Below are 14,053 nucleotides of genomic sequence, written 5' to 3'. Positions count from 1 at the left end.
CTCCTTTCAAGGCTTCAGAATTTCCTCTGTCTAAACCAGGCCTAGTTTGTCTTTTTTTCTTCTCTCTCTCTTGTTTTTTTTTAACACTTCAACTTACAATCTGGAGAATAGGAATAAAAAAGAAGATATATTGCACTGGATTCAGAAAGGAGCAGAAGTTGTTCGTGAGAATTTTGAGTCCACAAACCCCCCAAGCTTATGCTTCATCTGAAAGTGTGTGTCCACCAGCTAGCTCCCCTGTGCATACGCTCAAATTGCAAGGCTATGGAAATAAGTTATTTGATTCCTTGTAAACAATTAAAGCAAATCAATTTCTAGTTATCTTTGGTCATGTTTCTTAAATTAAAAGATACAAAACAATTTCTTATTTCATAACTGGGTTTTCAGTTGAAGAAAGGATCATGCATTTATGATTTTGAATGTTGCTTCTACTTTATATTCTCATATGAAGACTTCCCCTGATGTTGTATGTAGTTGTGTGGCATTGATTTCAGAATAAGCTTCTAAGTCAAGGTGTGATCAGTTATATAGACAGGCTCACTGCACTCTCTTATATCTGAAATATCCCTGGAGGCTTTTACCATTTCTCAATGTCATAGATGTTAATCTTTATGGAGCTGAAATCCAAAATTACTGAACACAGAGTATCTCACTTCCTTCAAGTACAGTACACAATAATCACAAGAAGAATCCTATAATCCAAAATACAAGATGCATATAGAGACTAGTCCACAGTCTACTGTGGCCTGTCATAAAGTTATTTTATTCCAAGATCACAAGTTCATTCATTTTCTATGACTTTCCTCTCAAAATTCCTTCTTGGAAAGAAAAAAATAATCTATTCCATAATAATAGCAAAAATATTTTACATCACAAACATATTCCATCTTAATGTGTTGTATTGCTATTTCTTTAAATTATTTTAGAAGTCATAATAGTGCAAAATTGATAAAAGAAAACTATATATAATGAAGCCAAATCAAAGTCTTAACATCTCTGAATGCAATCCAAAATGAAATTTTGATGCTTCAAATAAGTACCAAAAGGAAGAATTCGGACCTGCTTAGGCTGGAAGAACAAATGTTGACTAAAATATCGATAGGTATTTTGAAGCCTAACTTGTCAACTCATACATGCCAAACATCCATTAAAACATCCCTATCACAGAATCACAGAATCACTAGGTTGGAAAGGACCTTCAAGATCATCAAGTCCAACCATTAATCCAGCGCCACCATGTCCCCTAAACCATGTCCTGAAGCGCCACATCCACACGTTTTTTGAACACTTCCAGAGATGGTGACTCCACCACCTCCCTGGGCAGCCTGTTCCAATGCTTGACCACCCTCTCGGTGAAGAAATTTTTCCTAATATCCAATCTAAACCTCCCCTGGAGCAACTTGAGTCCATTTTGTCCATCCCTATAGTCCAAACTAAATCGAAGTTCTGTGACTCAAAGGATTTCTGCAGCAATGAGGTTAAATTATTAACCCGAACTGAGTTGCAAAACACAGCCGCATGTGCAGATTGACCCTAATCACGCTGCTTTTGTACTGGAATGACATCATATCTCGCTCACACCACCACAAACAATAACTGAAAATAAAAAGGTTTTAAAAAAAAATCCTGATGTCAACTATAAAAAAAGTTAAAACTCGTTGAACTCTCCAGAACTAGAGGAGGAGGGGGCGAGAGGGGGGGAGGAGGAGCAGGGAAGGGTAGGGGAAAAGGGAAGATACAGATGCTTTATAATCTTCAATAAATGGTATTTTCATATTTAAAGTTAGGCTGACACTGCTGCTAAACCACAGGACTGGGATTCAGGAGATCTGGATTTCATTGCTGCCTGTGTCAGAGACATGAAATGTGATTTTAGATGAGCCACCAAAATTTTAGTTCAGTTAGGTACTAACATACATATTCACAGGAGATTAATTAGATGCCTATATTAGGCAGGTGCTTAAAGCACCTTGCTCAGGGCAAACCTTATTCTGTCTTCAATCCTACAGCATAAAATGGGAAAAAAGGCATCCTGTATACACCTTGTCCTCTTTGGATTGCCCACATTTCAGAGCAAGGGCCCTTATTCCCTTGTCCCCCACTTTCTTTGTACACCACCTAGCACAAAAAGGCTAGATTATTATAAATCATGTAGACCTTGAAATAAAGTTATGTAACAGTAAGTACTTAGCACACACTGCACTTACTCTATACCAGAACCATTTCTTACTGTTAGCAACAACCTTTGGTAAAAGACAACATGTCAGTGTACTCTCAGGGAATTTGGACAGTTTTCTAATTAATTTCTGAACATTTGTAGCACAAATCAAACATAAGCAAATTATGCTTAGAGTATTTGGAACACTTCCAACCTCATTTTCTTCTCTGCTTCCTTTTCTTTTCCTAGAAGAGGCAGATACGATTAAAATCTCACAATGAAAATATTTCTTTAAAAGAACACTTGCAGCGGTTGCCATTTTTATAAACCTTATTCTTTCATGCTTAGGGATTGTCCTCAGCTGAACTTGTTTCAGGTCAAGAAGTGACCCGATAAATGCAAGAAGCAGCCACTCTAGACTGCTTTCCTAAATATAGTTGAATACAAGGCACTTTAATGCTAAAGTCTCTCAAGAGCACTTATGAGATAGAGAGAGAGGAACACTTAAAGAAATTATTCATACACTTGTTTACTTTAGTATTTACAGCATTACCCTTAAAATGAGCACTTCACCACATTAAAAAATCCATGGTGGCTATAAAATTTTATATGGAAAACAAACCAATCAAATAAATAATGCAGGACTATTTCAGAATATCTACTCACATTGAGTCACAATCTTAGGGCTGTCAAGTTGAATTCAGGACTTATGTCAAAGGTTTGGGTAAGAGTCTCATTCAAAGCCCACATTGTGCAGCTCACAACATGGAGGCAAGACAACTCCTCACACAACACTGCAGGGAGTAAGGCCAGCATTGTCCTGGTGTGGGTGCCAAACATAGCAGAAATGACCAACATTTGCAGATTTGAGAGCTAAGGGGCAGTGGCCAGGCCCTTTCTGAAAAATTACCTCACAAATCTTTGGGCAATATCATTACGAAAAACACCACCAAGACAAACCCTCCTCCCAGACCTGGTTCTCATGGCTTCCTTCATAAAACTCAGAGGTGGTCTATACTGATATCCACAATAATATCAAATGCTGCAGTACAATGCAGAGACTGAGGCTGTCAAATCGATCAACCATATCCATCTACCACAACACCACTAATTTGAATTCCACTTCTATGTTAAACATTACCTTTACTGTGGTCTAATGCTGTCTTCATAATACACCTCCTACACAGCAAGCAACCTCTCTCACTTAGCTCAGTTACCAGTCTCAGCATATAGACCCTGTAAAAGTCATTACGGTAATATAATTTCTAGCACTTGCGTTTTCACTATAGCAAAATCTCACAGGGATCAGACCCACTTATGGTCTTAACTAAAACTAGCCATCTGACTTAATTAACATTTAGAATTCATCAAACCTTGCAGGGCTCATACTGGGCTCTGGGGCAGCTTGGCAGTGCTCACATTGGGCTCCTGCTGGTTCTATGTATCCGGTAGCAGTGTTATTCCACCAGATGACACGCTTGTTGTGAAAGCAAAGGAAGAATGAAAAAAAAAAAAAAAAAATAATCAGTTTCACAATACCTCCACATCATGCAACAAACCACACAGCACAGGGAGCACAAGGAGGACAGGAGGCAAAAATCCTGGGAGCAGCAGGAACCAACAGAAATATACATTGCCCTTGTAAGTTTGCTCCATAAATTCTAACCCAACAACAGTTGTGTCTTTGTTAAAAACCTTTCTGTGTAATACAAGTAAGTTCTAAATGTTTCTCTCATTCTCTGTATATATACACATTAATATTAATAGCAGCACAAAGCTTTGTTTCTCTGAAGGTACCACAGACCATGGAAAAGTTTCCTGTAATTAGGAGCGGTGTCAATAGGAAACCAGAGAGACGTAGATTAGGGCTGTCCAAAGTATCTAGATTTTTCAGGACCTAAATTCTATGCTCAGGAATGGACCATAGAATGCTCCATGGCTGCTGCTCACGGTGTTGGCTGCTTCAGCTGGGTCTGGGGCAGAGCTATGCAGCTATAGTTGTTGTCTTTTTTTTTTTTTTTATCTTTTCATAGCATATACTCTTCACATAAGCTTGCTTTGCATTTCTTCCTTCTTTGTACCTGTGTGTCACCCAAGTAGTACTCAAGTAAGTACCAGAGGTACAGTACCCTTTTCATTAACTTAATGCATGATGGCTTGATTAGACTTTATGAAGTATTTTTCTGCACTATGCAAAAATGCAGTTGAACATAAACCCCCTGTTCATTAAGTGTTAACATGAGATTAAAGATATCCAAGATGTTCAAACACAGAGATATTGAATAAAGGAAAGTGTCAGGGGTATAAATATACTTTTCCAACATGCAAAGTGCAATATAAAGGCAAACTTCAAACATCTAGCATGAATTTCCCCCACAATTTGAATTCTTACCTTCCTAAAGCTTCAAGAATTATCTTGCACTTTGACGTTCTCCATTCTTCAGGGAGTTCATTTAATTTTTTTTTTTTTAATAAAGATAAGGACCGTAAATCCTACATTTTGTCATATTTGAAGACTCTCGTATTGTCAAGACACAAAGCCTGTACATTCTTTTTACTGTATACCAGTTGCTGCAGGCACTGAGAAGGGGAGATGCAAGTGCATGAGAAAGGCAAAAATACTGAATTCCAGCACAGGTCTTTCCTCAGAGAATATTAATTTCCTATGGGACAAGCAACGTATTTGGTGGCAGTGGAAATCTGACAACTCTATCTATCAATCCAACCAAGTTTATCACAAGGTTTAAGCATTTCTTGACTGTCAAACTAAAACATGAACCTAGAAATAACAAACTACATTCTGAAATATCTGCCAGAAAGCACACAGGGAAAAAAAAAGATACAAAAGATGACTTCCAAACCATAAATAATATTTTTGCAGTCATGCTTGCATCCTTATTCCTGAAACCAATTTAGAAAACAATTGGACAGGGCACCCTGGGAATAAAGAATCATTTGCCATTAGACTTTAATGTGTGATTACTTAGTAATGTAATTGAAAGCATGACTGTAGAACATTGCCAGCTTTCTATTGCCAGGACATTACATCATAAATGATACTGAGTATTTCAAATCATTTTTTTATTCCATATTTGTTGTGACAAGAAATTTTACTTAATATTTGAATTAGTTTTTCTTTATCAAATACTGCAAGATCAAGGGATGCAGGAAGGAGGGGTAAGGGAGATCGCTCTCTATGTCATATCTTCTCATGGTAATCATGAAATAGCCATGACTGTGTTGGGAGATTTGTAGTGGAGGCTGGTGATGTCTGAATGTGGGCAACTGACACAATGACGCACTTAGGGCTCTATTTGTGGCTCTGATACTGTGAATCATACTGTGAATCAAAGTAAAATCTGACAGCTAAATGTGCAGCCTATGTCTGTCAGAGCAACTCCCTAGAGATGTGTTGAGCTATACCAATTTTAATCTCCAGAAGGCCTGACCCAAACCACAGGTAGTCCACCAAACCTCATGGTGTTTGAAGGCTAGATCCTCAACCAAGGTAGCCAGGCAAAGCTGGGTGTGCTTTTGGAGGAGTTGTGCCTATTAAATCTGCTGAGAATCTAGACCACCACACAAAGAAGGCTGCACTGACAGCAGAGCTGCAGAAACTCAGAACTCCCCTTTGCATGGGAAGTATTGACTCAGCAGAGTGTTTCCCTTACTTGTCTTCACAGTCTTTCCTTCCAAGCATCCTGTGACTTCAACAACTGACACACCAAAAATTCAGAAGGCTTTACTGGTAATGGGAGCTTGTCCCCCCCAGATCACCTGATAAGGCTAAGACACCTTGTCTATGCAACTCCTTCCTTCTCCCAGTCTGGTTTGTCCAAAATACTGTCAATAGAAAACAACGAAGGGTTCAAGGTTTTTAGCCCACTGGGATTTTTGCCTGCATAGACTGGGGGAAAAATCATGTCTTGATGATCCTTATCCAAAGAACCTGTGTCACCCCATCCACTGGAGCCACACTCCCAAGAAACTTGCCCGGCCCAGCAGTTCCCCTATGCATACACCATACACAAAGACTCTCAGGCAAATTCAGTAGAACTATGCTACCACAGAGCTATCATCAAATGCTATATCATGCATATTTAATTATTTGATGCCTTCAGAGCCCCTAAAACATACATTTCAGATTTTAAGGCCTCAGGTTCCTGGGATTTAAAAACCATTTTGAACAGAGAATTCAAGAGTAAACTGAGGAATTGAAATTCACAGTTACTTCCTCTCCCTTGCAGCCCATTCTCGCACATTTTTCATCAACAAGCAGGGAATGGAGCCTGAGTAAGGATTCTGGCATTTGGCTCACAGACTTTGTTTTGTCTTTATCCTATTTTACTGAATGTCAGATGGCCACAGAGGCAATACAGAACTCCAAGAACAGCGGATGTTTCAAAATGGGATTTATTGTTCGCAGGCAACTGTCTGTCTCTCCTGTCACACCACTAGTAACAAAGCCAGAAAGGAAAGAATAAAACTGCAAGGTGGCAAGGAGTCCTCTCTTCAGAGACTGATTCTGGGCTAACTTTCCCTCCAGGAGAAAACATGACTGCATCTTGAGAGGTCCCCTTCAACTACAACATGCAATTCATTTTTCAAGAGAAACTTTTTATTAACAAGACTTTTTATACAACTTACTTGCTTCTCAGCTGCTTTTACATAGTTTCTCAAACTGTTTTCACAGTATTGAATGATCGTAACAAACCAGATTACTTCTTTCTAATTTGTCCTGGTGACCTACTGTATACATTAATAAAGGGATATTTTTTCCGCCTGTAGCTCTGTTTTCACTGTAGAAAGCTATGCCAGTTGCATTAAAATACTTTTAACCTATTCAGTTCATGATAGTGGAAGTACCAGAGCCTTCTGGGCTTTGTAATATAATAGCACCCCTTTATCACGTTGAATGGTTTATTGGAACCAGCTTGTACAGATGATTTAGTTTACCATAGTGAGGCCACTACTGCAGGGCTTCGGTTTCCGTTTGGGGACTCTTCTGTAATTTTCAGTGTTCCCAGTTTGGCCTGGGAGTGGGTTTGTTTTTTGGGGTGTTTGCTGGTTATGTGTTGGTTTTTTTGGTTTGGTTTTGGGGGGGGGGGGGTTGGGTTGTTTTTTTTTTTAGGGGGAGTGTGTTTTTTTGTTTTGCTTCCTTTTAACTACTTTTTTTTTTCCCCTATAACTTCAGTTATTATTTGCATTCTTTGCCCTTTTAATATATTCTTGAGATGAGCACTGGTCCTGATAACATGCATTTTGTGAACAGGTGATGTCCACTCATTTTCATCAAAACCAGGAATTGGTTTTGTCCAACACAAGTCAGAAACATTTGCCAAGTCCACTGCATGTAGAAATACTAATATGAGAACTATTACTAGGACAAGCATCCTTATCCTTCTATACAAAAGGACAACCATGTCAGAGCTCTGAGACTGCACACAGACCGTGGCAGCTAATGAACATGGCAACTTTATGTAGCAGCTAGCATGAGTTAGGCACAGCTAGCATGGCTCTTAGCTTAAGTCTGTGAATTTTAACCTTTTTGCTGTAATTAGATGAATCCTTTCTGCTGTAAGTAGATTAAATACAACCACCTGCCTGTTGTTAACAACAGAACAGTTTTGGAGTGCTCAAGGAAATAGATAGCCAAAGTATGCAAATAGCTTGTTGATCATCAAGAAGTGCAAAAGTGTCCAGAAGTGTCTGGAACAAGCAGACTGTGAGCATCACCAATGGTGACAGTAATTCAGAGAATGAGAGCACAGTTTATGCAGGCTACTCAGCATTGAGGTAGTCTCTACCCAATCCTCTAACTAAGGACACCCTAGAGTACCGCTGTAACCCAGAGTTCCCCAGTACACCTCTGGGGACAGAACCCTACAGTCTTGCACCAGGATCACCCGCCCAGACTCTAGGGAGGGAGAAGAACCCAGGAGTCCCCCTAGCCCTGCAGGAGGACTACGCATAGCACTGCTGGAACCACTACACTCAACTGCCCAGCCTCGCCCCCAGGCCACAGCCTCTCTCCCTCAGGACAGGGAGGTCCTGTAAAGAGTCTCTATGCTGGCACACCCAGCTTCTCTCCTGGACTACGGCATCTCTCCCCCCAAAAAACAGGGAAGTTCTGTAAATTGTAAAATTGCATGCATCTGTGATTAAAGTGTCTTGGTATCCAAATCCGCTTAGCCTCTACACTGTCATTTGGTCTTAAACCATGATAATTTGGCAGAAGAGAGCACTCCTTCCAGGGCATTTAATGGAATCTCTGCACTTGATAATCTGCTGATCTCATAATATGATTCTGTGTCTGAGTATATAAACAATCATGTAAATGAAAAGACACTCAGCTTACAGAGAGGTATTAAAAAAAAATTCAACTTTCTATAGTTTTTTATGATTACAGTTGCATACAAAAACATTTTAATGACATTCCAGATCAAGATTTACCCTGAATATATAAAAGAACATCCAATCAGTCTCTGTGTTACTTTGAAAGTTTTTCTTAAGTGGAAGACTTTCACAAAATTTAGCATAAGATTTGCACTGGTACCAAAGGGATATTGGCTCCACACTCCCTACCCCAACAAAGTGCTAGCTGCCTCTTTTACCTTGAGCTGTCCAGCAGATGGGATTTGGCTCACAGTTTCATTTGCCTTTTAAGATTTCCTAAAAGCACTTGTCTAGTGCACTTTTCCATGTCTTGAATAATTTTGATGAGGGACAGGCACAATATAGGGAATTTTGCATCCTTTATCTAAAGAAATACCCTGAAAAGAGGGGGGGCGGGGGGAAGACAGTTGAGTCTTCCATCTTTTCCCCTCCAGAAGAAAATTTGATGGGAGGAAAGTTTCAGGCCAAAACGTAAAAGACGCCAAGCATCCCTGTAGCACTGGTTTACAAAATAATGGGAGGAGCAAGGAGATAAAGAAAAGGAGCAGAGACTAATTGGTTGTGACTTTCCAGAAGTGTGCTGATAGACAGAAGCAAACTCCTTCAATGAAAGCACAATAAAAGGACAAAAAGCAACAGCTACAAATAGCAACAAGGGAAATTCCAATTGGGCATGAGAAAAAAAATTCCTCACAATAGGCATGGCTAAGCACTGGAATAGTTGCCCAGAGAAGCAGACAAATTCCCACCTTTGAGGATTTCCAGATCCTTGCCTGAACATCCTTATCCAACTTTGAACATGGCAATCTGAGCAACTTTGAGCAGGAAGCAAGACGAGAGGACCTCCAGAGATTCCCTCCAACCAACATTTTTCTATGATTCTTCTGTCCCATGTCTACACATCCTCAGAGGAAGGGTGATAGTAGGAGTACATGGTTACAGGGTCTACAGTCATTGGTACAAAGGTCACTAGGTACTGTCACTGCTACAGGGTACAAGCTCTACTGTCACTGAGAAAAGTGAAGAAAATCAGCCAAAAAGACCAAATGACAAACCTTCAAGAAAGTAAATTACTTCTACTGTTTGGTGTACAGCAATTATTTATTGACACAGAACTAGAAGAAATCTACATTGGTCTTGGACAGGCTAGTGCTCTGTAAATATCTTAGAAAACACAATCAAAGCAGCTACAAAGATAGACATTCATTAAATCTAGAAGACAGAAAAAGAATCTAGGTGATATGCATATTAAACCATTTCAACAACTGTCCTTTCTTATGAAAATATTACCCTCACAGCATTGTCAAGGTCAACAAAGCTTGCAGTGCCTACTATACAAGTACCACTTGTGAACATTAGGTACACAGAGCAGAGCTAACCTAGTTTGAACTCGTGCCATTTTATTTCACTACTTGACTTCTCTGGATCAGAGGATGCAAATTGGCCTGGACTCCATCAAATCTGGGTAGTTTGTCTAATACGGACAAATTTCTTCTGGTGACATGCTAGTAATTGAGACCACCAAACACATTATTCTATTGAACTCCCATCACATGTGAATCCAGGTTCACAGAATTACAAGGCAAAGACATAATTCCAGTTGACCACAGAGCCTCCAGTATGTAAATTAGATTTGGCTAGCTCTGTGCAACAGAGCTATCAAGTGAACTGGTGAAACATACCATAAGAAACCAGATCCAACAGCCTGAAGTAAACTACAGTTACTTTGTCAAACATTATAAATATGGTTATGTTGACTTAAAAAAAATTATCCCTGCCAGTTAGTCCAATTTGAGGAATTACTTAGGAATGCTAGCTCATGGCTCAAAAAGTTTTGCCATAGTTACAACACATGGAATGTATTAAGTGAATACTCCAAAATTCTTGTGGGATTCTTCTTCTTTTTTTTTTTTTACTATAGGTCATGACAGGTTTATTTTTCTCTCTTACAGCTTTTTGTCTTTTACTACCCGTATCACTGTACACCAAGTGCAAGGCTGGATCCTGGAGAACTCTAACCCCTCATTCTAACCCACAACCCATCCAACACCACAACCTTCCCCAGTTCAACATCTATAAACCCACTAAAACCACAGCTATATTACTTTGTATTGATTTCTTTCTCTGCCAGCTGAAGTGAATCAGTACTTAGCCATTTTAGGAACACCCTCTTGCTGCAAAGAAAACATCACCAGCTAAACACTTACTGATTTGAATTATCTGGGCAGCTATAGAGAGGCAAAGTAATTTCCTACAGTACTGGCACACATGTCATAGGCCAATATAGTTTATCTATATCCACCTAGCCCCATTGAACTCTACAGAAATGACTCTCACTGAAGAGAGATTCCTACAATTTTAAGATACAGTCAAGATCCCCTGAATATTTTGTATTATCAAAGAGCCTTCTGGCACAATTCAAGTAAGAACAGCAACAGTAGCTTCATCACCATTGCCAGACTTGATAGTGGGAAATTACATCTAGAACCTGGAACTGTAGAAACAAAAATTTTCCTGTACAGCATCACTATACGCTCTGAAACCACTGCTACTTTGCCCCAGAGACTGGATATACTTCAATGATCTGTGAAGTAATCTCTCTGTATACTTTGTGGTTAGGTTTACAATTTTCTTTGCCATTCTTCAAGATAAAATGGTACTAGCCAGAGGAAAGGGTTTATATTAGAGTAGGGTGGTTTGGGTTTGGGTTTTTTTTTTTCATTTTTGTCTCCACCTGAATAGTCTTTCTACTCTAAAAAGCCTTCCATAGAGTTGGCTGTTTTGGATAAAATGCTCCTCATTCTGGTATCCATCAGCACAGCTCTGTCAGCAGCATGTAGCCTCAGGTTTTACCCCTGTGTCATAGAAACTTCTCTGAGTAAGGTCAGACTAGATAATGGTAGTTTCCTTTCTACACTTCCACTCCCAAAAATAAGAGGCGTCATCCTGGTAACTCTTCAACAATGGAACATTTCCTAAAACTGTAGCAGCAACACATTGACGGACACTGTAGAAATAAACAAGCATCACTAATTTATTTTTTTTTTTAAGTTTCTAGTTTTGTTACATGTACTGTAATAAGGTACCCTAACAAGCTCTCTGAGGGCATGTAACCTCTTGAGGAACATAGGCTGAACAAACATCACAAATAGGATTCCTTCAGTATGCTAGAAGACAGGGAAAACATGATTCCTCCATTCTCTACTCCAGTGCTGTATCAACTGGCTGATATTGATAAGTCTACTCTGGCAAATTTTGTCTGTACTTACTCCTGATACCTCCTCTACATAAAAAAACAAAGCATGAATTTAAAACAAAGCAATATATTGGTCTCACACCATATTGATCTAAAATATTTACTCTGAGCACAACAAATATCACCTTTTATGGTTTGACTTCTGTTGCTCAGGAAGCAACACAAGCTTGGCCAAAATCCTATCACCTACATCTTTTTTTCATTGGAATATTACCCATACAAGGCATTGGATATATTCTGAGACCAGCACTTTTACAACTGGTAGGATATTTCTACATGCCCACCAACAATGTATATTGCTGAACACATGCTTAATGCTGTTAAATCTTATATTGAATTCCTTCATGACATCAGTGTTAAATGTTTGGTTAATCCATATGAATTTTAAAAGTAAATTCTAAAACACCTTGGTAAGCTCTAACTTTCAGCCAATAATTCTCTTCAGAGTACAGCTGCCTGTGGAACTACATAAAGCCACACTATATGGAGGCTTTTTCTCAGGGAACTTGGTAGCCCTCAAAAATTAGGATCAAGACTCCATATTTGATCTGGAATGTCCACAAAGCCAATATTGAGTGGTTAATTCTTGGGGACAATCCACAGTTATACTGATGGCAATCATCCATGCTGAAGCCATCAAATCACAAATCATCCCTAGCACTACATAGCACATTATTTTGAGCAGTCATGATGCAGCAGAGGTGATATAATGCATTATCTATCTAAGCAACATTGTTCCAGCTGCTACTGACACTGGCTTTGTCAAAGTCATTCTCTCCTATTGACATTATTGCAACAGTGGCAATCACAAAAGAGTTAACACTTGCCTAAAAATACTACAAAGTCACCAGCAGACACAATGCAAAAGCAATTCACAAAACATTAAATACTTTTACCCATCAGGAACTCGTAGACTTTGCTGAGGGCCTTATCTGAAAAATACCTGGTGGTCATGACAGTAATTATTGTCCTTTTCTTTGCCCTTTTTAGCCTGGCTATACTGTAAATAACATTGGTTGATAAGTATCAGAAAATGTCATTTTAACTATGGCCACTGCATATGAAGAGCTGCGGTTTAAAAAATTGCAGCCTTTTCATATTTTTTTTTCCTTATTGTACTCACACATGTATCAACATTGTTACATCTCAATTTCAGAAGCAAATACCATTAGGAATCCCCCTGGAAAGCTGCCTTTAATTGTATCTTCACAATCTATGCTTTTGATATAGATTTTAGTGACAAGAACAGCGGTATTGATGTTACCATCTACAGCAGAGAATGAATAAACATGAAAGACTAAAAGATTATATTTTAAATTATGAGAAACTGTTGAAGACTCTTATATGCCATAGTCAGAAAGTCAGCATCAAATGGAACAACACTTCTCATTTAAGATACTTCCGTGCAATTAAAGGATGGCATTTCTAAATGGAAAAATAGAATCGGTCTATAGCAGACAAGTGTCTGAGGAGTTTTGGAAAGGCATGGGTTGCTGGTAAGACAGGTTCAAATATGTACTTTTAAAAAATATAACAAAATCACATAAACCTGATTTCACTTGCTGACAAGCTACAACAGACAGAATAGTTTAGTCAGACTATCAATCTAAAGCACTTAAGGTGTACATTGTCACGAGTAGAGTACGTGAAAGAATGATTTAGGAGAGACTAGGATTTCAATTAGAATCTGATCAGAAGTTTTCCAGTGGAAAATTTTTTTTTTTTTAAAACTTCTTTGCAAAATGGCAAATTGTCAAAACACAAGCTTGTTTGAAGGGAAGGTTTTCAGGATACTTCCTTTACAGACCTTTTTTTTTTTTCTCTCCCAATAAAGAGTTCTGTGAATTTTCCATTTACAGTGAGGAACTGAAAGGGGTGGATCACTGGAGTGACTTGGGAACTTGGGAAAAGGGCACTACTTCAGGAGTCAAAATAAAGGACAGCCCTTCCTGTCCATCCTGGCCCAGGACCATTGGGCATCCTCTTCTTACCCTCTCTGCTGTCAAAAGTGCACTTAGGGCAACAGGCTCAATACCAGTTTCAGTGTGCCAACCCACTGACCAAAATGAAAATTGGGTAAGCAAGAAAATAAATATTATAAAAAAACCAAAGAGTACCAACTGCCTCAAGAGGGAAAGAAAGGAAAATTAGCCTATTGGCTGTTGCTGTTGTTGTTATGAACTGTTCCTAAGATACTTCAGAAATGTGCTTAAGGGTGTGGCATAAAACCTTATTAGGCAAGG

Source organism: Phaethon aethereus (genome assembly GCF_964289735.1).
Source record: "Phaethon aethereus genome assembly, chromosome: 2".
Classification (NCBI taxonomy): domain Eukaryota; kingdom Metazoa; phylum Chordata; class Aves; order Phaethontiformes; family Phaethontidae; genus Phaethon; species Phaethon aethereus.
Note: the sequence above shows the minus strand (reverse complement) of the source record.